This window comes from Pseudophryne corroboree, chromosome 9 (assembly GCF_028390025.1).
Source record: "Pseudophryne corroboree isolate aPseCor3 chromosome 9, aPseCor3.hap2, whole genome shotgun sequence".
Lineage (NCBI taxonomy): Eukaryota > Metazoa > Chordata > Amphibia > Anura > Myobatrachidae > Pseudophryne > Pseudophryne corroboree.
In genome coordinates, this window is record NC_086452.1 from 167,140,762 (window position 1) to 167,166,044 (window position 25,283).

The window sequence follows — 25,283 nt, forward strand, 5'->3', positions numbered from 1 at the left end:
AGGTCTAGGTTTATTAACACCTAGTGTAATATGGCCCTGCAGTACCTGGGGTGGAAGACCAGCATAGGGGAGATGGCGCTTGACCTGTAGCCCCTCCCCCCAGCTCTGGGTGCCATTTACAGAAGATTTCCCACCTCTGAGCTGCGTCACTCTCCCACTTCCCTCACAGGAGACACTATAAATTAGTGTTTTGGTGCTCAGCACACAGACTACAGATGCATTCAAGTCCCTAGAGTGTAGTAGCAGCCATACCAATGTGTACCATGTGGGTAATTCAGATCTGATCGCTGCTGTGCGATTTCGCACAGTGGGCGATCAGGTACTAAATGCGCATATATATGCACCACAATGGTGGTCAGCGGCAGGATGATGCAAAAAATCAGTGTGCATGGGAGTTCGCAAGGTGATTGACAGGAGGAAGCCGTTTATGGGTGGTAACTGACCGTTTACTGGGAGTGTTCTGAGAAACGCAGGCGTGCCCAAGCATTTTCACGGAGGGTGTCTGACGACAGCTCCGGCCCTGATAAGACTGATGTGATCGCACTGAAGGAGTCATTCCTGGGCTACGCAGAGACTGCACAAACTGGATTTTAGCAGCTTGGTGTACACATAGCATCGCACACTTGCACGGAGAATGTACACTCCCCCTGAAGACGGCGACTATCTGAACGCAGGACAGCAAAAATCGCAGCTCAGCGATCAGATCTGAATTACCCCCCCCCCCCCCCCCCCCATATACGAATATATCAATGTGTATGGTCCTTACATTCACAAAGTTCAATTTTGCTTAATTCTCCTTTGCACAGTTTCGATGGCTTTGAAGCTGTGGGCAGTAATATATCAGCCACCAAAAGACAAGCCCGGGCTCTGGTACGTTCTAGCAGTCTTCCCCATTTGGTTCCCCTGCTAGTGACTTCTGTATACAGTCTCCCACATGCAGCTATAAGTGGCCATTTTTCCTAGCAAGATGCATGGTATTCTGCCCTGCACTCAGTCACCATCAATTCACTACAAATACAGTTTAAAAGATGACTGGCCCGGGGGCCGATGCTACCATGGCTCCCAGCCTGTCATCGGGTGGTTTTCTGCTCCATAGAGCGGTGAATTGCTGGCTGGCTGGCTGGCTGGTAGGGAGAGGAAACAATTACTGTGTAAGCCACACTGCACCCATTATAAATATGCCAGTGACCCAGCTTTAGGGGCTAATTCAAGAAGGAATGCTAAATCGTAAAAATTGCGAAAAAATGCATAGTGCGCATGCGCAAAGTAAAATCTATGTCTAAAATTACAACTTTTCAGATTTAGCAAAAAACTGCATCTAGACTATGGGGGTCATTCCGAGTTGTTCGCTCGGTATTTTTTTCTCGCAACGGAGCGATTAGTCGCTAATGCGCATGCGCAATGGCCGCAGTGCGACTGCGCCAAGTAAATTTACTATGCAGTTTGGTATTTTACTCACAGCATTACGAGGTTTTTTCTTCGTTCTGGTGATCGTAATGTGATTGACAGGAAGTGGGTGTTTCTGGGCGGAAACAGGCCGTTTTATGGGTGTGTGCGAAAAAACGCTCCGTTTCTGGGAAAAACGCGGGAGTGGCTGGAGAAACGGAGGAGTGTCTGGGCGAACGCTGGGTGTGTTTGTGAGGTCAAACCAGGAACGAAACTGACTGAACTGATCGCAGATGCCGAGTAAGTCTGGAGCTACTCAGAAACTGCTAAGAGGAGTCTATTCGCAATTTTGCTAATCTTTCGTTCGCAATTTTGATAAGCTAAGATTCACTCCCAGTAGGCGGCGGCTTAGCGTGTGCAAAGCTGCTAAAAGCAGCTTGCGAGCGAACAACTCGGAATGACCCCCTATGAAAATTAGGCGTGTAGGGGGCGTACTAAGGGGCTGACCTCGCAAAAATTACGAGCAGGGGCGTGTTGTGCAGATTTTCAATAGGCAGTGCATACGCATTTTTTGCAACAGATCGCACATTTATGGTGTGCAGTTTCTGAGTGACTACAGGTCTACCTTAAAATCTGCACAAGCTGACCTCAGTTGTAGAATGTTCAATGTATTATATACTGCAATCATTGCTTCATTACCCCCAGCTGAAGCGGCTCACACTGAAGACCAAAATGCAGTTTATTCAGCTGCTTTGAAACTTCACAACTTGTAAGGGAGTTTAAACTATTTAACATATGTATTACTATAAAATTTATGTTAGTTACCTAATAATGTTTAAAGTTAATAACAAACTAGGTTTGTCAGGAAAACACTTGTTTTCATTGTTTTCCTACAAACATGTACAATAACATTTACAAGCAAGTTTTGTTTTGTTTTGTTAGGTTAACGGCTTTTTTTTTTTAAACTGAGTTGTTTTATTATTTAAAGCAACAAACAATTATTATTTACAGGAAACATACCCACATACATGTGTAATGTTTTTTTTTACCTTGACAAGCAAACATATATTCAATAATCTTTGTTGAGTAGGAAACATTGTTGTTTTGTTTGTAAAGGGCCCTACACATTGATTGATCCGCCGCCGAGCTGCCTGACGGTGGATACGGCCTACGAGAGACCCGGCGGCGGGCGGGCAGTGACGGGGCGAGTGATGTTTCTTCACTCCCCCGTCACCTGGCTCCATAGAAGTGCAGGCAAATATGGACGAAATCGTCCATATTGGCCTGCATGCACAGGCGACGAGGCACCAGCGATGAACGAGCGCGGGGCCGCGCATCGTTCATCACTTGTGCCTCCACACTCAAAGATATGAACGGTAGTGCAATATTTCTGGTTAAAACACAGTTGCTTACGCAAAAATTGTGAATAAGTGTAAGTTTTTACGCAAAAAAACTGGATTTTTAAATATCAACGCAAAATTAGCAATTTTGACAACACCACCTTTTTTTTGTAGCATTAAATTAGAGTTGCAGATTTTCCGTTTGGGCGTGCTTTTGCAATTTTGAGATTGGTCACAGTTTTTGCAAATTTGTAATTTTCACGATCTTTACTGAATTAGCCCCTTAATCTGTTGCTACAATAAGCAGCAAGAGTAAACCAACCCTACAGCCACTTATTGGCAAGTAGACTTGATATTCTGGAAAGTCTAGGGCTAGTTGAGTTGCGTGTTGTCTCAACATCCCCAATAAAAAAAATCTGGGCCTAATTCGAAAAAACGCACCTCTACGATCAAATTCTTTGGCATGCGGGGGATGCCCAGCACAGGGCAAGTCTGCCACACATGCCGGATCCTGCCCCCCTCACACACACACACACAGACATACAAGAGCGTCGCACTGCGTCAAAGCTTTCGCATGTTTCGAGTATCCCTCTGCCTAGGCATCCTAGCTGCGAAGGCAGACAGTTACCTGCCATGTTAAGGGTTTCAGAGAATGCGTGTGACTTCATGCAGATGCAGCGCCCTGCCCTAGCAACGGTCCAGACACGCAGAGCCGGCCTTAGGCATAGGCAAACTAGGCAACTGCCTAGGGCATTTGGTATGCTTAGGGGCACCAACAGCTTCTGCAGCATGCCTATATTCTGTGTGCGACTGCGGCTGTATCTGCATATAAAATGCTACGTTGCAGTGCATTCCTGGAAATCACTGTAATGTAGCATTTTGTATGCAGATACAGCCGCAGTCGCACACAGAATGTAGGCATGCTGCATATCATTTTAATCAGCAGAACCTGCTTGTGCATCCTAGCCACATAGTAATGCAAATAAGATGCATTTTCATAAACAAAAGGCGCCCCACGTTAGCAGAGCTGCCAGCTGACTCATGCCAGGCTTCTCCTGCAGAACTAGCGGCGGTGCTAGGGGGCACCAGCCAAAATCTTGCCTAGGGCATCATATTGGTTAGGGCCGGCTCTGCAGACACGCCTTTGTTTTCTGGACCATGCCCCTTAAACGGAGTGCTGATGCCCCCAAAACGCAGTGTCCATGCCCTGTTCCCATCCCCCTCCGGGTCTTAAACTGCGTTCTGAAGAGAACTCAGTTTAGGACCTTGCCTTACCGGCATACGCGCATTCGCAGATGTGCAAAAATCGCTTCATATCGATTTTAGCACATCTGTTATGATGTCCCTCCTCTACATTATGTTGTTTTCTTCTCTTTTTTTCTCTTTTTACATTTCAGGTGTCATATTTCCTATTACTGGTTAGAAGAGTCTAATACCCCTTTTCCACTAGCTCAAAAAACACGGGTAAATGCACGGGGGCGCGCATTTACCCGTGTTTTTGGCAAGTGGAAAAGGGTAAACCCGGATCAAGTGACCCGTGAATCCTACCCGGCTATTTACCTGGGTAGGACACGGGAATGATCCGGGTAGGGTGTAGTGTAAACGGGAGCCGTGTCGATGCGACACGGCTCCCGTTTACACTGTATGGATGGGCGGCGCTGGGAGATCATGTGATCTCCCTGCGCCGCCCCTGCCGTGTAGCTAGAAGCGTCACCAACCCGGCATATGCCGGGTTGTGACTGCTAATGGGAAAGGGACCGAGCACGGGTCGCAGCAGGGGGCAGCTCCCGTGTCAGGCTCCCGGCTGCGACCCGTGCTCGTAGGTGTAAAAGGGGTATTAGATTAAAATGTATGTAATTAACTAAGACTGCTGTTAAAATGTAAATCAAACCTTGTGATAGGCTTATGAAAAAACATCATGTAGTTTTCTCTACTACATATATTTGTGATAAATCAGAAGCAACTGCTGGGTCAAGACTTGGTCTGCATGTTATTCCCAGGCCACTCTAATGATTAGTGTAATACATCCATGACTAACAGCTTATTACTCATACAATGATGTAATTTCCTTCACTGAATCTCTTGTAAATTCTGTTCTATATGTAATCGTCCGAGTATGTGTAACTCCATGCCCTGGTTTGATGGTTGTGTCTTAGGCTTAACTCCCATCTTGTAGCCTCTCTGGGATGTCCATCCTCAGGATGCTAATGTTTGCAGACAGGTGTCCCTGTACTTGCAGGTTTCATAGGGTCACTATAGTGCAGATCAGGGCCGGATTAAGTCTTGTGGAGGCCCAAGGGCAACAAAGTTGTGTGGGGCCCCCACTAATTGCACACAAAGCAGTGGCTCACAGTACCCCCACACACAGCAGGAGCATGGCACACAGTACCCCCACACACAGCAGGTCCACGGCACACAGTACCCCCACACACAGCAGGTCCACGGCACACAGTACCCCCACACACAGCAGGAGCATGGCACACAGTACCCCCACACACAGCAGGAGCATGGCACACAGTACCCCCACACACAGCAGGTCCACGGCACACAGTACCCCCACACACAGCAGGAGCATGGCACACAGTACCCCCACACACAGCAGGAGCATGCACACAGTACCCCCACACACAGCAGGAGCATGGCACACAGTACCCCCACACACAGCAGGAGCATGGCACACAGTACCCCCACACACAGCAGGAGCATGCACACAGTACCCCCACACACAGCAGGAGCATGGCTCACAGTACCCCCACACACAGCAGGTCCACGGCACACAGTACCCCCACACACAGCAGGAGCACGGCACACAGTACCCACACACACAGCAGGTCCACGGCACACAGTACCCCCACACACAGCAGGTCCACGGCACACAGTACCCCCACACACAGCAGGAGCATGCACACAGTACCCCCACACACAGCAGGAGCATGGCACACAGTACCCCCACACACAGCAGGAGCATGGCACACAGTACCCCCACACACAGCAGGAGCATGGCTCACAGTACCCCCACACACAGCAGGAGCATGGCACACAGTACCCCCACACACAGCAGGAGCACGGCACACAGTACCCCCACACACAGCAGGAACATGCACACAGTACCCCCACACACAGCAGGAGCATGGCACACAGTACCCCCACACACAGCAGGAGCATGGCACACAGTACCCCCACACACAGCAGGAGCATGGCACACAGTACCCCCACACACAGCAGGTCCACGGCACACAGTACCCCCACACACAGCAGGTCCACGGCACACAGTACCCCCACACACAGCAGGAGCATGGCACACAGTACCCCCACACACAGCAGGAGCAAGGCACACAGTACCCCCACACACAGCAGGAGCATGGCACACAGTACCCCCACACACAGCAGGAGCATGGCACACAGTACCCCCACACACAGCAGGTCCACGGCACACAGTACCCCCACACACAGCAGGAGCATGGCACACAGTACCCCCACACACAGCAGGAGCATGGCACACAGTACCCCCACACACAGCAGGAGCAAGGCACACAGTACCCCCACACACAGCAGGAGCACGGCACACAGTACCCCCACACACAGCAGGAGCATGGCACACAGTACCCCCACATACAGCAGGAGCATGGCACACAGTACCCCCACACACAGCAGGAGCACGGCACACAGTACCCCCACACACAGCAGGAGCATGGCACACAGTACCCCCACACACAGCAGGAGCACGGCACACAGTACCCCCACACACAGCAGGAGCATGGCACACAGTACCCCCACACACAGCAGGAGCACGGCACACAGTACCCCCACACACAGCAGGAGCACGGCACACAGTACCCCCACACACAGCAGGAGCATGGCTCACAGTACCCCCACACACAGCAGGTCCACGGCACACAGTACCCCCACACACAGCAGGAGCATGGCACACAGTACCCCCACACACAGCAGGTCCACGGCACACAGTACCCCCACACACAGCAGGAGCATGCACACAGTACCCCCACATACAGCAGGAGCATGGCACACAGTACCCCCACACACAGCAGGAGCATGCACACAGTACCCCCACACACAGCAGGAGCATTGCACACAGTACCCCCACACACAGCAGGTCCACGGCACACAGTACCCCCACACACAGCAGGTCCACGGCACACAGTACCCCCACACACAGCAGGAGCATGGCACACAGTACCCCCACACACAGCAGGAGCATGGCACACAGTACCCCCACACACAGCAGGAGCAAGGCACACAGTACCCCCACACACAGCAGGAGCATGGCACACAGTACCCCCACACACAGCAGGAGCATGGCACACAGTACCCCCACACACAGCAGGAGCATGGCACACAGTACCCCCACACACAGCAGGAGCATGCACACAGTACCCCCACACACAGCAGGAGCATGGCTCACAGTACCCCCACACACAGCAGGAGCATGGCACACAGTACCCCCACACACAGCAGGAGCATTGCACACAGTACCCCCACACACAGCAGGTCCACGGCACACAGTACCCCCACACACAGCAGGTCCACGGCACACAGTACCCCCACACACAGCAGGTCCACGGCACACAGTACCCCCACACACAGCAGGAGCATGGCACACAGTACCCCCACACACAGCAGGAGCAAGGCACACAGTACCCCCACACACAGCAGGAGCATGGCACACAGTACCCCCACACACAGCAGGAGCATGGCACACAGTACCCCCACACACAGCAGGTCCACGGCACACAGTACCCCCACACACAGCAGGAGCATGGCACACAGTACCCCCACACACAGCAGGAGCAAGGCACACAGTACCCCCACACACAGCAGGAGCATGGCACACAGTACCCCCACACACAGCAGGAGCATGGCACACAGTACCCCCACACACAGCAGGAGCATGGCACACAGTACCCCCACACACAGCAGGAGCATGGCACACAGTACCCCCACACACAGCAGGAGCATGGCACACAGTACCCCCACACATAGCAGGAGCATGCACACAGTACCCCCACACACAGCAGGAGCATGGCACACAGTACCCCCACACATAGCAGGAGCACGGCACACAGTACCCACACACACAGCAGGAGCATGCACACAGTACCCCCACACACAGCAGGAGCATTGCACACAGTACCCCCACACACAGCAGGAGCATGGCACACAGTACCCCCACACACAGCAGGAGCATGGCACACAGTACCCCCACATACAGCAGGAGCATGGCACACAGTACCCCCACACACAGCAGGAGCATGGCACACAGTACCCCCACATACAGCAGGAGCATGGCACACAGTACCCCCACACACAGCAGGAGCATGGCACACAGTACCCCCACACACAGCAGGAGCATGGCACACAGTACCCCCAAACACAGCAGGAGCATGGCACACAGTACCCCCACACACAGCAGGAGCATGGCACACAGTACCCCCACACACAGCAGGAGCATGGCACACAGTACCCCCACATACAGCAGGAGCACGGCACACAGTACCCCCAAACACAGCAGGAGCACGGCACACAGTACCCCCACACACAGCAGGAGCATGGCACACAGTACCCCCACACACAGCAGGAGCATGGCACACAGTACCCCCACACACAGCAGGAGCATGGCACACAGTACCCCCACACACAGCAGGAGCATGGCACACAGTACCCCCACACACAGCAGGAGCATGGCACACAGTACCCCCACATACAGCAGGAGCATGGCACACAGTAATCCCACACACAGCAGGAGCATGGCACACAGTACCCCCACATACAGCAGGAGCATGGCACACAGTAATCCCACACACAGCAGGAATACACAGCTTTGGTGCTGCAAATATCGGGGTCCGCCGCCGCACAGGGAGGAGGGGGACAGGGTGGCTGCTGCGGAGAGGGAGGGAAGGCTGCAGCTCACTTACATGATCCACAGGCCGGAGGAGAAGTGAGGGTAGCCAGGTCTCTCCAGCGGGTGATCGGACAGTGCGGAACTCCTCATCCGCGGGTGAGGCAGGGACCACACGGACATGAAGCAGCAGCCGGCGGTAAGACCAGAGCGCTGGAGCACCCCTTGCTGCCATCTCCTGCCTACTGTATTACATTATTTCACTCGCTGGACGCCGACGACCTCCTTGGTGGCTGCACAGCTCAGCTGCTGGAGGAGTAATACTCAGCTTAACGACAGCTGTATGTGGGGGCCCCTAATGTGTGGGGGCCCCCGGGACGACCGCCCTTGTCGCCCCTACCTTAATCCGGCCCTGGTGCAGATACAGCACATGTAGTGATGGGCAGGTAACTGATTAAATGAATAAGTGTCAGCAGGGCTTAAAGTGATCCTGGAGAGGTGATGGAACTAATTTCCTCTGCCACCTACACCCCCACCCCCCTCCTTTTCCTATTAGGACACCCCTCCCCTGTAAACTATACATTTGTGCCCTACCTCCCATGCTTTAAAAGCTGACAATGGTCTCACAAGGAAGAGGCGTGGTCACACAATAATGTACCCAATTCAAATTATGCGGGTTTTGTGTTTTGGTTTTGGATTCGATTCCGCGGTCGTGTTTTGGATTCGGACGCGTTTTGGCAAAACCTCCCTGAAAATTTTTGTCGGATTCGGTTGCGTTTTGGATTCGGGTGTTTTTTTTTCAAAAAACCCTCAAAAACAGCTTAAATCATAGAATTTGGGGGTAATTTTGATCCTATAGTATTATTAACCTCAATTACCATAATTTCCACTAATTTCCAGTCTATTCTGAACACCTCACACTATTATTTTTAGTCCTAAAATTTGCACCGAGGTCGCTGGATGACTAAGCTAAGCTACCCAAGTGGGTGGCACAAACACCTGGCCCATCTAGGAGTGGCACTGCAGTGTCAGACGGGATGGCACTTAAAAAAATAGTCCCCAAACAGCACATGATGCAAAGATAAATAAAAAAAAGAGGTGCAAGATGGAATTGTCCTTGGGCCCTCCCACCCAACCTTATGTTGTATAAACAGGACATGCACACTTTAACAAACCAATCATTTCAGCGACAGGGTCTGCCACACGACTGTGGCTGAAATGATTGGTTGGTTTGGGCCCCCACCAAAAAAGAAGCAATCAATCTCTCCTTGCACAAACTGGCTCTACAGAGGCAAGATGTCCACCTCATCCTCATCCCCCGATTCCTCACCCCTTTCACTGTGTACATCCTCCTCCTCACAGAGTATTAATTCGTCCCCACTGGAATCCACCATCACAGGTCCCTGTGTACTTTCTGGAGGCAATTGCTGGTAAATGTCTCCACGGAGGAATTTATTATAATTCATTTTGATGAACATCATCTTCTCCACATTTTGTGGAAGTAACCTCCTACGCCGATCGCTGACAAGGTGACCGGCTGCACTAAACACTCTTTCGGAGTACACACTGGAGGGGGGAGGGGTCAACTTAGGTAAAATAAAGCCAGTTTGTGCACGGGCCTCCAAATTGCCTCTTTTTCCTGCCAGTATACGTACGTACTGTCTGACATGCCTACTTGGATGCTGTCACTCATATAATCCTCCACCATTCTTTCAATGGTGACAGAATCATATGCAGTGATAGTAGACGATATGTCAGTAATCGTTGGCAGGTCATTCAGTCCGGACCAGATGTCAGCACTTGCTCCTGACTGCCCTGCATCGCCGCCAGCGGGTGGTTTTGGAAATTTTATCCTTTTCCTGGCAGCTCCAGTGGCGGTAGAAAATGAAGGAGGAGCTGTTGGCGGGTCACGTTCCGCTTGACTTGACAATTGTCTCACCAGCAGGTCTTTGAACATCTGCAGACTTGTGTCTGCCGGAAAGAGAGATACAACGTAGGCTTTAAACCTAGGATCGAGCACGGTGGCCAAAATGTAGTGCTCTGATTTCAACAGATTGACCACCCGTGAATCCTGGTTAAGCGAATGAAGGGCTCCATCCACAAGTCCCACATGCCTAGCGGAATCGCTTCGTTTTAGCTCCTCCTTCAATCTCTCCAGCTGCTTCTGCAAAAGCCTGATGAGGGGAATGACCTGACTTAGGCTGGCAGTGTCTGAACTGACTTCACGTGTGGCAAGTTCAAAGGGTTGGAGAACCTTGCACAACATGGAAATCATTATCCACTGCGCTTGAGTCAGGTGCATTCCCCCTCCTTTGCCTATATCGTAGGCAGATATATAGGTTTGAATGGCCTTTTGCTGCTCCTCCATCCTCTGAAGCATATAGAGGGTTGAATTCCATTTCGTTACCACCTCTTGCTTCAGCTGATGGCAGGGCATGTTCAGGAGTGTTTGCTGGCACTCCAGTCTTCAGCTCGCGTTGGCTGAATGCCGAAAGTGGCCCGCAATTTTTCTGGCCACCGACAGCATCTCCTGCACACCCCTGTCGTTTTTCAAAAAATTATGCACCACCAAATTAATTGTATGTGCAAAACATGGGACATGCTGGAATTTGCACGCACAATATTGGTGGCGTTTTCCGATATCACAAATCCCCAGGAGAGTCCAATTTGGGTAAGTCAATCTGCGATGATGTTCCTCAGTTTCCGTAAGATGTTGTCAGCTGTGTGCCTCTTATGGAAAGCGGTGATACAAAGCAGAGCCTGCCTAGGAACGAGTTGGCGTTTGCGAGATGCTGCTACTGGGGCCGCCGCTGTTGTTGCTGCGGGAGGCAATACATCTACCAAGTGGGCTGTTACAGTCATATATTCCTTAGTCTGCCCTGCTCCACTTGTCCACATGTCCGTGGTTAAGTGGACAGTGGGTACAACTGCATTTTTTAGGACACTGAGGACACTTTTTCTGACGTCTGTGTACATTCTCGGTATCGCCTGCCTAGAAATGTGGAACCTAGATGGGATTTGGTACCGGGGACACACTACCTCAAGCAATTCTCTAAGTCCCGGTGTACTAACGGTGGATACCGGATGCACGTCTAACACCAAGATAGTTGTCAAGGCCTGAGTTATCCGCTTTGCAACAGGATGACTGCTGTGATATTTAATCTTCCTCGCAAAGGACTATTGGACAGCCAATTGCTTACTGGAAGTAGTACAAGTGGTCTTCCGACTTCCCCTCTGGGATGACGATTGACTCCCAGCAGCAGCAACAGCAGTAGGCGTTCCACTCAAGGATCCATCAGAGGAATTCCAGTTAGGAGAGGACTCGTCAGACTTGCCAGTGACATGGCCTGCAGGACTATTGGCTTTCCTGTCTAAGGAGGAAATTGACATTGAGGGAGTTGGTGGTGTGGTTTGCAGGAGCTTGGGTACAAGAGGAAGAAGGGATTTAATTGTCTGTGGACTGCTTCCGCTGTCACCCAAAGTTTTTGAACTTGTCATTGACTTCTGATGAATGCACTCCAGGTGACATATAAGGGAGAATGTTCCTAGGTGGTTAACGTCCTTACCCCTACTTATTACAGCTTGACAAAGGCAACACACGGCTTGACACCTGTTGTCCAGATTTCTGTTGAAATAATTCCACACCGAAGAGGTGATTTTTTTTGTATTTTGACCAGGCATGTCAATGGCCTTATTCATCCCATGGACAACAGGTGTCTCCCCGGGTGCCTGACTTAAACAAACCACCTCACCATCAGAATCCTCCTCGTCAATTTCCTCCTCAGCACCAGCAACACCCATATACTCATCTTGGTGTACTTAAACAGTGACATCTTCAATTTGAATATCAGGAACTGGACTGTGGGTGCTCCTTCCAGCACTTGCAGAGGGCGTGCAAGTGGTGGAATGAGCCACCTCTTCCCATCCAGTGTTGGGAAGGACAGGCATCGCAACCGACACAATTGGACTCTCCTTGGGGATTTGTGATTTAGAACGCACAGTTCTTTGCTGTGCTTTTGCCAGCTTAACTCTTTTAATTTTTCTAGCGGGAGGATGAGTGCTTCCATTGTCATGTGAAGCTGAACCACTAGCCATGAACATTGGCCCTCATTCCGAGTTGTTCGCTCGCTAGCTGCTTTTAGCAGCATTGCACACGCTAAGCCGCCGCCCTCTAGGAGTGTATCTTAGCTTAGCAGAATTGCGAACGAAAGATTAGCAGAATTGCGAATAGAAATTTCTTAGCAGTTTCTGAGTAGCTCCAGACTTACTCAGCCATTGCGATCAGTTCAGTCAGTTTCGTTCCTGGTTTGACGTCACAAACACACCCAGCGTTCGCCCAGACACTCCCGCGTTTTCCCCAGAAACGCCAGCGTTTTTTCGCACACGCCCAGAAAACGTCCAGTTTCCGGCCAGAAACACCCACTTCCTGTCAATCACAGTACGATCACCAGAACGATGAAAAAACCTCGTTATGCCGTGAGTAAAATACCTAACTTTTGTGTAAAATAACTAAGCGCATGCACTCTGCGAACCTTGCGCATGCGCAGTAAGTGACTAATCGCAATATAGCGAAAATTGGCAACGAGCGAACAACTCAGAATGACCCCCATAGGCCAGGGCCTCAGCCGTTCCTTGCCACTCCGTGTCGTAAATGGCATATTGGCAAGTTTTTGCTTGTCCTTAGACGATTTTAATTTAGATTTTTGGGTCATTTTACTGAACTTTTGCTTTTTGGATTTTACATGCTCTCTACTATGACATTGGGCATCGGCCTTGGCAGACGACGTTGATGGCATTAAATCGTCTCTGCCATGACTAGTGGCAGCAGCTTCAGCACTAGGTGGAAGATGATCTTGATCTTTCCCTATTTTACCCTCCAAATTTTTGTTCTCCATTTTTTAATGTGTGGAATTATATGCCAGTAATATATCAATAGCAATGGCCTACTGTACCGTACTGCTATATATACTGGTGGTCAGCAATATATCTGGAATTAGACGGCAGTAATGTCTGGAATTAGATACCAAAAGATAGATACCAGATACCACTGTGACTGGAATGATGATGACCTATGCACAGTGACAGGACACTGCCACAGCACCCTACAGCAGGAAGATGCAGCACAAGACACTGGACTAGTATTAGTAATGTACTGTAGTATTACTGAGCACCACAATGCAGCACAAGACAATGAGCAGTGATACTGAGCACTGATGACGATACTACTGAGAACTGACACTGAGCAGCAAGATGCAGCTCAAGACACTGGACTAGTATTAGTAATGTACTGTAGTATTACTGAGCACCACAATGCTGCACAAGACAATGAGCAGTGATACTGAGCACTGATGATGATACTACTGAGAACTGACACTAAGCAGCAAGATGCAGCTCAAGACACTGGATTAATATTAGTAATGCACTGTAGTATTAGTAGTAGTAGTAGTAGTAGTAGTAGTACTGAGCACCACAATGCAGCACAAGACAATGAGCAGTGATACTGAGAACTGATGATGATACTACTGAGAACTGACACTGAGCAGCAAGATGCAGCACAAGACACTGGACTAGTATTAGTAATGTACTGTAGTAGTAGTACTGAGCACCACGATGCAGCAGAAGACAATGAGCAGTGATACTGAGCACTGATGGTGATACTACTGAGAACTGACACTGAGCAGCAAGATGCAGCTCAAGACACTGGACTAGTATTAGTAATGTACTGTAGTAGTAGTAGTAGTACTGATCACAATGCAGCACAAGACAATGAGTAGTGATACTGAGCACTGATGATGATACTACTGAGAACTGACACTGAGCAGCAAGATGCAGCTCAAGACACTGGATTAATATTAGTAATGTACTGTAGTAGTAGTAGTACTGAGCACCACAATGCAGCACAAGACAATGAGCAGTGATACTGAGAACTGATGATGATACTACTTAGAACTGACACTGAGCAGCAAGATGCAGCACAAGACACTGGACTAGTATTAGTAATGTACTGTACTAGTAGTAGTACTGAGCACCACGATGCAGCACAAGACAATTAGCAGTGATACTGAGCACTGATGGTGATACTACTGAGAACTGACACTGAGCAGCAAGATGCAGCTCAAGACACTGGACTAGTATTAGTAATGTACTGTAGTAGTAGTAGTAGTAGTAGTAGTAGTACTGAGCAGCACAAGACAATGAGCAGTGATACTGAGCACTGATGATGATACTACTGAGAACTGACACTGAGCAGCAAGATGCAGCTCAAGACACTGGACTAGTATTAGTAATGTACTGTAGTAGTAGTAGTAGTACTGATCACAATGCAGCACAAGACAATGAGTAGTGATACTGAGCACTGATGATGATACTACTGAGAACTGACACTGAGCAGCAAGATGCAGCTCAAGACACTGGACTAGTATTAGTAATGTACTGTAGTATTACTGAGCACCACAATGCAGCACAAGACAATGAGCAGTGATACTGAGCACTGATGATGATACTACTGAGAACTGACACTGAGCAGCAAGATGCAGCTCAAGACACTGGACTAGTACTAGTAATGTACTGTAGTAGTAGTTCTGAGCACCACAATGCAGCACAAGACAATGAGTAGTGATACTGAGCACTGATGATGATACTACTGAGAACTGACACTGAGCAGCAAGATGCAGCTCAAGACACTGGACTAGTATTAGTAATGTACTGTAGTATTACTGAGCACCACAATGCAGCACAAGACAATGAGCAGTGATACTGAGCACTGATGATGATACTACTGAGAACTGACACTGAGCAGCAAGATGCAGCACAAGAGAGACACTGTACTTGCATTAGTGAGCAGCAATAAGCACTGATACTGAGCACTGATATTGAGAGTTGCCACTGAGAGAACGTAGCCACGTCCTCTCTGCTCGCTCCACAATGCACGAGTGAAAATGGCGGCGGCGACACGCGGCTCTTTATATGAAATCCGAATATCGCGAGAATCCGACAGCGGGATGATGATGACGTTTTCCCTTGTTCATGTTTTCCGAGTCAGGCGGGAACAACCGAGCCTGCCTCGGACCCGTATAAACCACGTGGAGTTCGGGGAGGGGTTCGGTTCTTGGGGAACTGAACCCGCTCATCTCTAATTACAACACATAGTAATGCCCCTTATTCATGTTACATCACTCAGTAGTGCTCCTTATACACATAATGCCCACAGCTCACAACCTGTGTCCCTTCAGCAGCTCCATGTCCTGTGTCCCTCTAGCAGCTTCCCCGCCTCTCTGTGTCCCTCCAGCCTCCTCTCATCTTGTCTGTAGCAGCAGGCAGTGAAGGCATGGCATCCCATACTCTGTACCGGAAAAGGAAGCCGTTGGGACCTGAGGAGGGGATGAACGCCGTCCGACAGACACAGTGTGTATGAGTACCAGGAGGGGTGGGACACGTGGAGAAAGACCATGGAGGTGCCAAGACGTGAGGAAGGGGAGGTGACTGCAGCTCATCAGTGACATTAGCACCACCTGCATCCAGGGGTGCAGCAAGGGTGGCTCCGGTGGAGCGCGAGCTCCGGGCGCCGAAAAAGTTAGAGGGCGCGCTGCTGCCCGCCACCCCCTACTGGCAGCCAAGGAGCAGACGGAGGAGACGCATAGGCAGCGCTTATTGAATAGTACTCGGAGACTAGGTAGAGTACAGGGCAGGCCATAGGTGACAGCAGAAGACACTGACAGCCGCACATGCTGGAACTCTGCCCGTCCCCTTTATATGTCTCACTGTCTGCTTGTAGCAGTGCAGCAGGGTTACTTCTATTCTGCAGCATCTCTCTCTTTCCTGGAACCTGCAGCACATGTCGCTTCTGCAGAACCTCTCTCTGCCCCGGCTGCTGTAGCACCTCTCTTTGCCCTGGCTGCTGCAGCATTTCTATCTACATTGATGCTATAGCAACTCTCTCTCTCTGTCCCTGCTGCTGCTGCAGCACCTCTTTCTGCCCCGACTGCTGCAGCACCTATCTCTGCCGCGGCTGCAGCAGCACTTCTCTCTACATTAATGCTGCAGCAACCTCTTTCTGCCCCAGCTACTGCTGCAACACCTCTCTCTGCATTCGAAGCTGCAGCACCTCCATCTGCCCCTCAGGCTGCAGCAGCACCACCTCTCTCTTCCCCTCAGGCTGCTGCAGTGCAGCTCTCTCTGCCAATCAGGCTGCTGCGGCACAGCTCTCTCTTCCCCTCAGGCAATTCTGGGATATTATTTTCATTGAAGCATAGTGGGGTTATCAGGTCTTAGATGACAGTTCCAGGGTATTATTTTCATTGAGGCATTGGGGGATTATGAAGTCAGGGGGGCAATTTTGGTGCATTATTTTCATTGAGCATTTGTGGGGGTCAGGTCTGTGGGTGGGAGGTTACATTTGGGGCATTATTTTCATTGAGGCATTGGGAGATTATCATATCTGAGGGGGTACATTTTGGGACATTGTTTCCATTCAGAGATTAGGGAGGTTATCAGGTCTGCTGGGGGTTCACATTTGGGGCTTTTTTTTTCAATGAGAAATTGAGGGGTTGTGAGGTCAGGTCAGTTGGGGCATATATAGCGTTTTTCATTTTTTAGAATTAAACAAGTAAATAGTTAAATACAGCTACTTCCATAGTGGCTCTACCATGGTATAATGTGTATAAGGGGCTCAACCATAGTGTAATGTGTATAAAGGACTCTACTGTGTGGTGTAACGTGTATAAGGGGCTCTACTGTGTGGCATAACATGTATAAATGGTACTAATGTGTGGTGTAATGTGAATTGGTACTATTCTGTGGCCACGCACCATTCCAATGAAGCCATGCCCCTATAGTGTTGTTGCAAGCTTTCGCAATGCACTGACCCTATTTTAAACATGGGGTAGGCACTCAAAGAAAACTTTCGCCATGAGCTCCACTAGATCTAGAACCGGCCCTGTCACCAATTTAGGATGTTTAAATATTGTTTCTTTCCAAATGTAACCACATTTTGGCTAGCCCCCCAATTCAGTTGGGGGGGGGCAAAACATACCCTTGCTCTGGGCACCATGTCGCCTAGCTACACCTCTGCCTGCATCATCGATTGATGTAGGTGGTGATGCAGGCTTTTCTGTTGGAATTACTGTACAGGGCTGTGGAGGAGGTGGGTTTCCAAACCGATGGGTTTGTGCAAAGGATCCATTCGCACGGGCGTTCGCAAGAAGATTAACAGTAAGTAGCCGTTTTTGGGTGGCAACTGACCGTTTCTGGGAGCGTTTGGAAAAACGCAGGCGTGTTTAAGCATTTGCAGGGAGGGTTCCTGATGTTAATTCCGGTCTCGGACAGGCTGAAGTGATCGCAGCGGCTGAGTAAGTCCTGGGCTGTGCAGAGACTGCACAAAATCTGTTTGTACAGCTCTGCTACACATGCGTTCGCACACTTGCACAGCGAAAATACACTCCCCCTGTAGGATGCGATTATCTGATCGCAGCAGTGCAAAAATCGCTTGCTAGTGATCAGGTCTGAATTAGGCCCAATATAATAGACAAAAAAAGTGCTTGTGGCTTCCAGTCATGAAATATGTGGTCAAACACAAGCGAATCCTGTCCCTCACCACATAATTGAACCTAAGAATGACATATTAACACAATTTACTTAATTATATATTTCTTTCTGAATTTCATAATAAGAAACTTTTGACCTTGGAGTGCCGTGAAACAAATTCTGACTCTCTAAGGTGCTGTAATTCAAAAAAGTTTGGGAACCGCTGCCTTGTAGTGTAGTATTTCTGTGAAAATGGAACTACAATGAGTAAAGTAATATGTGTATTTTAACCACTTGCCTGGTGTGGTCCCATCAGATGAGACCATGCCAGTCCGGGCTTTCCCCCAACATGGTCGCATCTGATGCAACCAGTCAGAAATGCCCACTAGGCGGCTGTCGGAAGATAATCATCCAGCAGCCATCTATATCAAAGAGATCTCCTGGTTCCACTGCACCACCGGATTCGCCGCCAGTATGTTCAGATCACTGATGGCCACAATGATTGAGAAGCCCAGCAGCTCCCACAACCCGTTGGCTGCAGAGCAGCTAGGACTACAAGGAAACAGATTACTGAGCGACCGCAGTAGATACAGTATTTATGTAATCTGCTGCAATCCCTCTATTGCCGACAGCAGCAGCAACCCCCAAACAGATGTGTCTTCCTACATCTTGGCTTACAATGCGTTTTCATCATAGGCCGTTTGCCCCTGGCATATCGTATGGTAGCGGGGAACGTGTGTATGGACGCTCCTGCTATCCTTACAGTGTAGCTTGAAGACCAGATTGGTGCAGCGGGGAGCAATGCTGCTGCTACCCGAAACAGCCACAGGGAAGCCGGCAGAGGTACTATAATGAGGTAGCGGGAAGCCATGCTCCTGCTACCCATAGAAATGTGAAGCATTTCTGAACTGGGCCCCTGTAGGAAACATTGGGGGTAATTCAGACCTGATCGCTAGGCTGCGATTTTTGCTGCCATGCGATCAGATAGTCGCCGCCTACAGGCGGAGGGAGAATTCGCTGTGTACGTATGCATTCGGATGTGTAGCAGAGCTGTACAAACTGATTTTGTGCAGTATCTGCGCAGCCCAGGACTTACTCTGCCGCTGCGATTGTATCCTCCTGATCGGGGCCGGAGCTGACGTCAGACACCCTCCCTGAAAACGCTTGATCCCATCTGTTTTTCCGGACACTCCTGTAAAACGTCCGCTTACTGTCAATCACCTTGCAAACGCCCGATTGTTCGGATTTTTCACACCATCCCGTTGCAGAGTGCTGATCCCCGTAGCAGCCGCCGGCCGTGCCTACATATTGCGGTGCATACGCATGCGTAGTTCAGATCTGATTGCACACTGTGCAAAAACACACAGCAGCGATCAGGTCTGAATTACCCCCATTTGCCAATTGTATCCTATGTGCCATACTTCATATAATTAGCCGGCAGAGGGTTCTCCTGGGATCTTCCCCAGCAATGGCTGGTCACACATGTGAGGTAAGTGGGACTGCACATGTGCAGGAGCCCTGCCACCACACTGAACACATCACAGGGACTGGCTCATTTAGAGCCTCTGTTCCTGTGGGTGTAGATTGTTACATTCCGCTGTAAGTTTCGCTTCCTGTCATAGGCGTTTCTGTAATGGGTGCAGTGTGTGCGGTGCACACGGGCCCCTTGGTCCAGGCGGCCCACACCATACACACTGCACCCATATATTATACTTACCCCTCTGGAGTCCCAAGGTGCTGCAGACAGAAATCACTCAGAAAATGACCACTGCGGCCATTTCCGAGTGATTTGTGCATGAACATTGGCGATGTCCCGTGGAACAAGGCATGGGCGCCAAGTTCCCGGAGACCTGTCTACTTGCTGCCGGAGAGGAGGGGGGCCGCAATGGAGGCTGCACGCGGGACTGCTCCTCTCTTAAAACGTCCCTGCTTCCTGCTATGCAATTCTGGGAGCTAGTATCTTCTACATTTGTAAAAGTGATTAGATAAAGCAAATATAATAGAAAAAGATTGAAAGTAAAAAGAAATAAATAAGGGTGTGTACACACGGTGAGATTTTTTCTTAAGATTTTGACTATATAGTCAAAATCGTAAGAAAAGTTAGTGCAGATCGCAAGGTGAAAGTCACCTTGCGATCCCGATGCGCGGTCCCGCCAGGTCGGCATCGCAAGAAAAGATAGACTGTGCAGGCAAGTCAATCCTTGCTAGATCGGTGTACTATCTAGTTCTTCTCACATGTCAATGACATCTCACATAAGCCAAAATCTCACATAAGCCAAAATCGTAAGAACACATAGTCCATATCTCAAGAAAAGTTAGTCAAAATCTGTCCTATCTGGGCTCCGGGGAGTTCAAGGGAAATCGCAAGTAAAAATAGGACATAGCAAGGATCTCACCGTGTGTACACACCCTAAGTCCTCTTGGGCAGGGGTTAAAGTTAGCTGGAACGGGGCGGAACTGCGTCAGCTGGCGCACAGGGAGATGCCGGGCGCCCGCTGAGATTTTGTTACCAGCGAGTGCCCGGCTCCTTGCCCACAGCGGCAGCCGGAAGCAGGATCTCACTCTGGCTTCCGGCGCTGGCGGTATGCGCTATGGGAGAGACATCAAGACGTCCCTCCCATAGTTCCGACTTCCGAGGAGCAGGCAGCCAGAAAGACAGCAGCAGTTGGACGCAGGAGCGGGGCTTTAGGTGAGTATTGTGTTTATTATTATTTTTTTGTGTGTGTGTTTTAAGCGGCGCTCCTACAAGGGGGCATAACTACGGCGGGCATAACTACTGGGGCAATACTACATGGGGGCATAACTATGGTGGGCATTACTACTGGGGAAATACTACATGGGGCATTACTACAGGGAGCACTTCTACAGGGGGCACTACTACACAAGGGCAATATGACACAGGGGCATTACTACTGGGGGCAATACTACACGGGGCATTAACACTGGGGGCATTACTACTGGGGGCACTGCTAATTAAGGTATTGCATATGGGGGCTTTTCATAAGGGGCATCACTCCTGGGAACATAAGGGGCACTACAACTACAGAGGGCATTGCATAAGGGGCACTACTACTGTGGGCATTGTATAAGGGGCACCACTACTATGGGTTCTACATAAGGGGCACTACCACTACAGTGGGCATTGTATAAGGGGCACTACTACTGTGGGAATTTTATAATGGCCACTACTGCTGTGGGTGTTGTGTGTATTAGGGGTGCTACTACTGTGGGCTTTGTTTATAAGGGGCACTAATGTGTGCCATACCATGAATATGGGGGGTAATTCCAAGTTGATCGCAGCAGGATTTTTGATAGCAATTTTGCAAAACCATGTGCACTGCAGGGGAGGAAGATATAACATGTGAAGAAAGAGTTAGATTTGGGTGGGTTATTTTATTTCTGTGCAGGGTAAATACTGGCTGCTTTATTTTTACACTGCAATTTAGATTGCAGATTGAACTCACTACACCCAAATCTCTCTCTCTCTGCACATGTTATATCTGCCTCCCCTGCAGTGCACATGGTTTTGCCCAATTGCTAAAAAATTTCCTGCTGCGATCAACTTGGAATTACCCCCATGGTTTTGCCCAATTGCTAACAAAAATCCTGCTGCGATCAACTTGGAATTACCCCCATGGGAAACTACTATGTAGTGTAATGTGAATAAGATTGTGCTATTGTGCTGCGTAATTTGAATTGGGGATACTATGCGTGACCACGCCCATTTCTTTTTGTGGCCCTATTTTTGTGGCTCGCACAATTCCTTTGCGCTGGGGGGGGGGGGGGGGGGAACACACTTCAAGCACTGCTCTTTGGTATAATGTGTCCTTTGTGTAGATCCAGAGGGATTCAAGTATAAGTAATGCTGCATTCTGATCTCCTCAGGGAGAGAGGAGCACATGATCTATAATTTCATAGTTTAATGCTGACAAAGGGTGTTTCATCATTTTAAAGTGTTGGTACAACAGGCTGGTCTACATCTTTGTCCGCTAGTGCCAACTTGATAAGCGATCTATGAAGTACCATCCTCTCTTTAAACATCCTGCTGGTCATCCAGTGGTGGGATTCAGCCAGTTCGCACCGGTCCACAGAACCGATACTAATGTTAGGTATGGTTCTGCGAACTGTTTGCTAACTAGCGCCGCCTGCCTGCCTGATCAACCAGCCTGGAGCGAGAATCCGAATCCTGGGGGGGGGGGGGGCGCAGCGGGTGCGGACGTCATGAAAGCGGCGCACGGACCTCACCCTGCCACCTCCCACAACGCCGCCTGCTCCTCCGGTTATTGCCACCTGCCACCCGCCCCGTGCTGCTGCTTATCGCGGACCCACACGACGCTAATACTAGCGGTGGCGGGCCGCGCCACCGCCGGCACTGCACTGTCTGTGACTCTCTATGTGACCCCAGTAAATACAATCATTATCCTCCTCGCAGCGCACGCCCGCCCCTGGCTGTTCTGTTCTGTCATGTGTTGCACCAGGGAGGAGGAGTAGTGCTGCTCTCATAGTTCCTGTATGACTGACTGACTGTGTCTGTGACCACCTAGACCTAGTCATAAGTTCTGTTATAATATGAGTAAAAACACACTTAGTAAACAGCAGCAGCCTTGGCCATGTAATATTCTGGGCCTGAGCTGAGGGTAACAAACAATGGGGGTCATTCCGAGTTGTTCGCTCGTTGGCAATTTTCGCAACGGAGCGATTAACGCAAAAATGCGCATGGTACGCAGTGCGCATGCAGTAAGTATTTTAGCACAAAACTTAGTAGATTTACTCACGTCCGAACTAAGACTTTTCATCGTTGAGGTGATCGGAGTGTGACTGGCAGGAAGTGGGTGTTTCTGGGCGGAAACTGGCCGTTTTCAGGGGGTGTGCGGAAAAACGCAGGCGTGCCAGGGAAAAACGCGGGATTGTCTGGAGAAACGGGGGAGTGGCTGGCCGAACGCAGGGCGTGTGTGTGACGTCAAACCAGGAACGAAACGGCCTGAGCTGATCGCAATCTGTGAGTAGGTCTGGAGTTACTCAGAAACTGCTAAGAATTTTCTATTCGCAATTCTGCTAATCTTTCGTTCGCAATTCTGCTAAGCTAAGATACACTGCCAGAGGGCGGCGGCTTAGCGTGTGCAATGCTGCTAAAAGCAGCTAGCGAGCGAACAACTCGGAATGACCCCCAATATTGTATAAAGTGCAGCAGCAGCTGCAGGACCCTCATATTGCAGACTTAAGATAAGGGCGTAGTTTGGAATTGTAATGTGTAAGGTATTATTTCATATTTTAAAACTCTTTCTTATAACATAATCTAGTTTTGTGTACAGGGGCGGATTGGGAACAAAAAGCGGCCCTGGAAATTTTTTTACTAGTGGCCCCACATGGGCAGCACCAGAGGTGTAAGGTCTAGCCATGGGCCATGGCAGCAGCACCCTCCCCCCAAGGCTTTCCAGATAGTGGGCATGTCCAGCATCAAGGGGGAAGTTAAAAAGAAATAAAATTAAATATTATGAGCACATTATATGATACACCTTTAGAATTTCGGAAACTATATAATTCTTTAGAAAGATATATTTTCTTGCTTATTACACCAACCGTATCCCAATCACTATTCACTCAATCTTATATGTCAGCCAAGCAGGCAGACAGAGCATATACTAGATCATCTGCAATCACAGGCTAAGTAGCAAAGTAATTTTCATATATGCAAATTAATTTGCATCTTATTCATTATGTCTATAAAAAGGACCACATGTCCTCAAACAAAACAGGCCCCACGGGTGCGTCGGCCCACCGGGAATCTTCCCTGTAAAGCCTATGGCCAGTCCGCCTCTGTTTGTGTACCTCTTTTATTGTTCTTTTTTGAGTATTAAATGCATGAATTATTAAACTATCCTTTCGGTTTATCTTTTGGTATACTTAAAATGGTCATTAGGACATAGAACTAGAGATGTGCACTTGAAATTTTTCGGGTTTTGTGTTTTGGTTTTGGGTTCGGTTCCGCGGCCGTGTTTTGGGTTCGACCGCGTTTTGGCAAAACCTCACCGAATTTTTTTTGTCGGATTCGGGTGTTTTTTTCAAAAAACACTAAAAAACAGCTTAAATCATAGAATTTGGGGGTCATTTTGATCCCAAAGTATTATTAACCTCAAAAACCATAATTTCCACTCATTTTCAGTCTATTCTGAATACCTCACACCTCACAATATTATTTTTAGTCCTAAAATTTGCACCGAGGTCGCTGGATGACTAAGCTAAGCGACCCTAGTGGCCGACACAAACACCTGGCCCATCTAGGAGTGGCACTGCAGTGTCACGCAGGATGGCCCTTCCAAAAAACCCTCCCCAAACAGCACATGACGCAAAGAAAAAAAGAGGCGCAATGAGGTAGCTGTGTGAGTAAGATAAGCGACCCTAGTGGCCGACACAAACACCTGGCCCATCTAGGAGTGGCACTGCAGTGTCACGCAGGATGGCCCTTCCAAAAAACCCTCCCCAAACAGCACATGACGCAAAGAAAAAAAGAGGCGCAATGAGGTAGCTGTGTGAGTAAGATAAGCGACCCTAGTGGCCGACACAAACACCGGGCCCATCTAGGAGTGGCGCTGCAGTGTCACGCAGGATGGCCCTTCCAAAAAACCCTCCCCAAACAGCACATGACGCAAAGAAAAAAAGAGGCGCAATGAGGTAGCTGTGTGAGTAAGATAAGCGACCCTAGTGGCCGACACAAACACAGGGCCCATCTAGGAGTGGCACTGCAGTGTCACGCAGGATGTCCCTTCCAAAAAACCCTCCCCAAACAGCACATGACGCAAAGAAAAAAAGAGGCGCAATGAGGTAGCTGTGTGAGTAAGATAAGCGACCCTAGTGGCCGACACAAACACCGGGCCCATCTAGGAGTGGCACTGCAGTGTCACGCAGGATGGCCCTTCCAAAAAACCCTCCCCAAACAGCACATGACGCAAAGAAAAAAAGAGGCGCAATGAGGTAGCTGTGTGAGTAAGATAAGCGACCCTAGTGGCCGACACAAACACCGGGCCCATCTAGGAGTGGCACTGCAGTGTCACGCAGGATGGCCCTTCCAAAAAACCCTCCCCAAACAGCACATGACGCAAAGAAAAAAAGAGGCGCAATGAGGTAGCTGTGTGAGTAAGATAAGCGACCCTAGTGGCCGACACAAACACCGGGCCCAT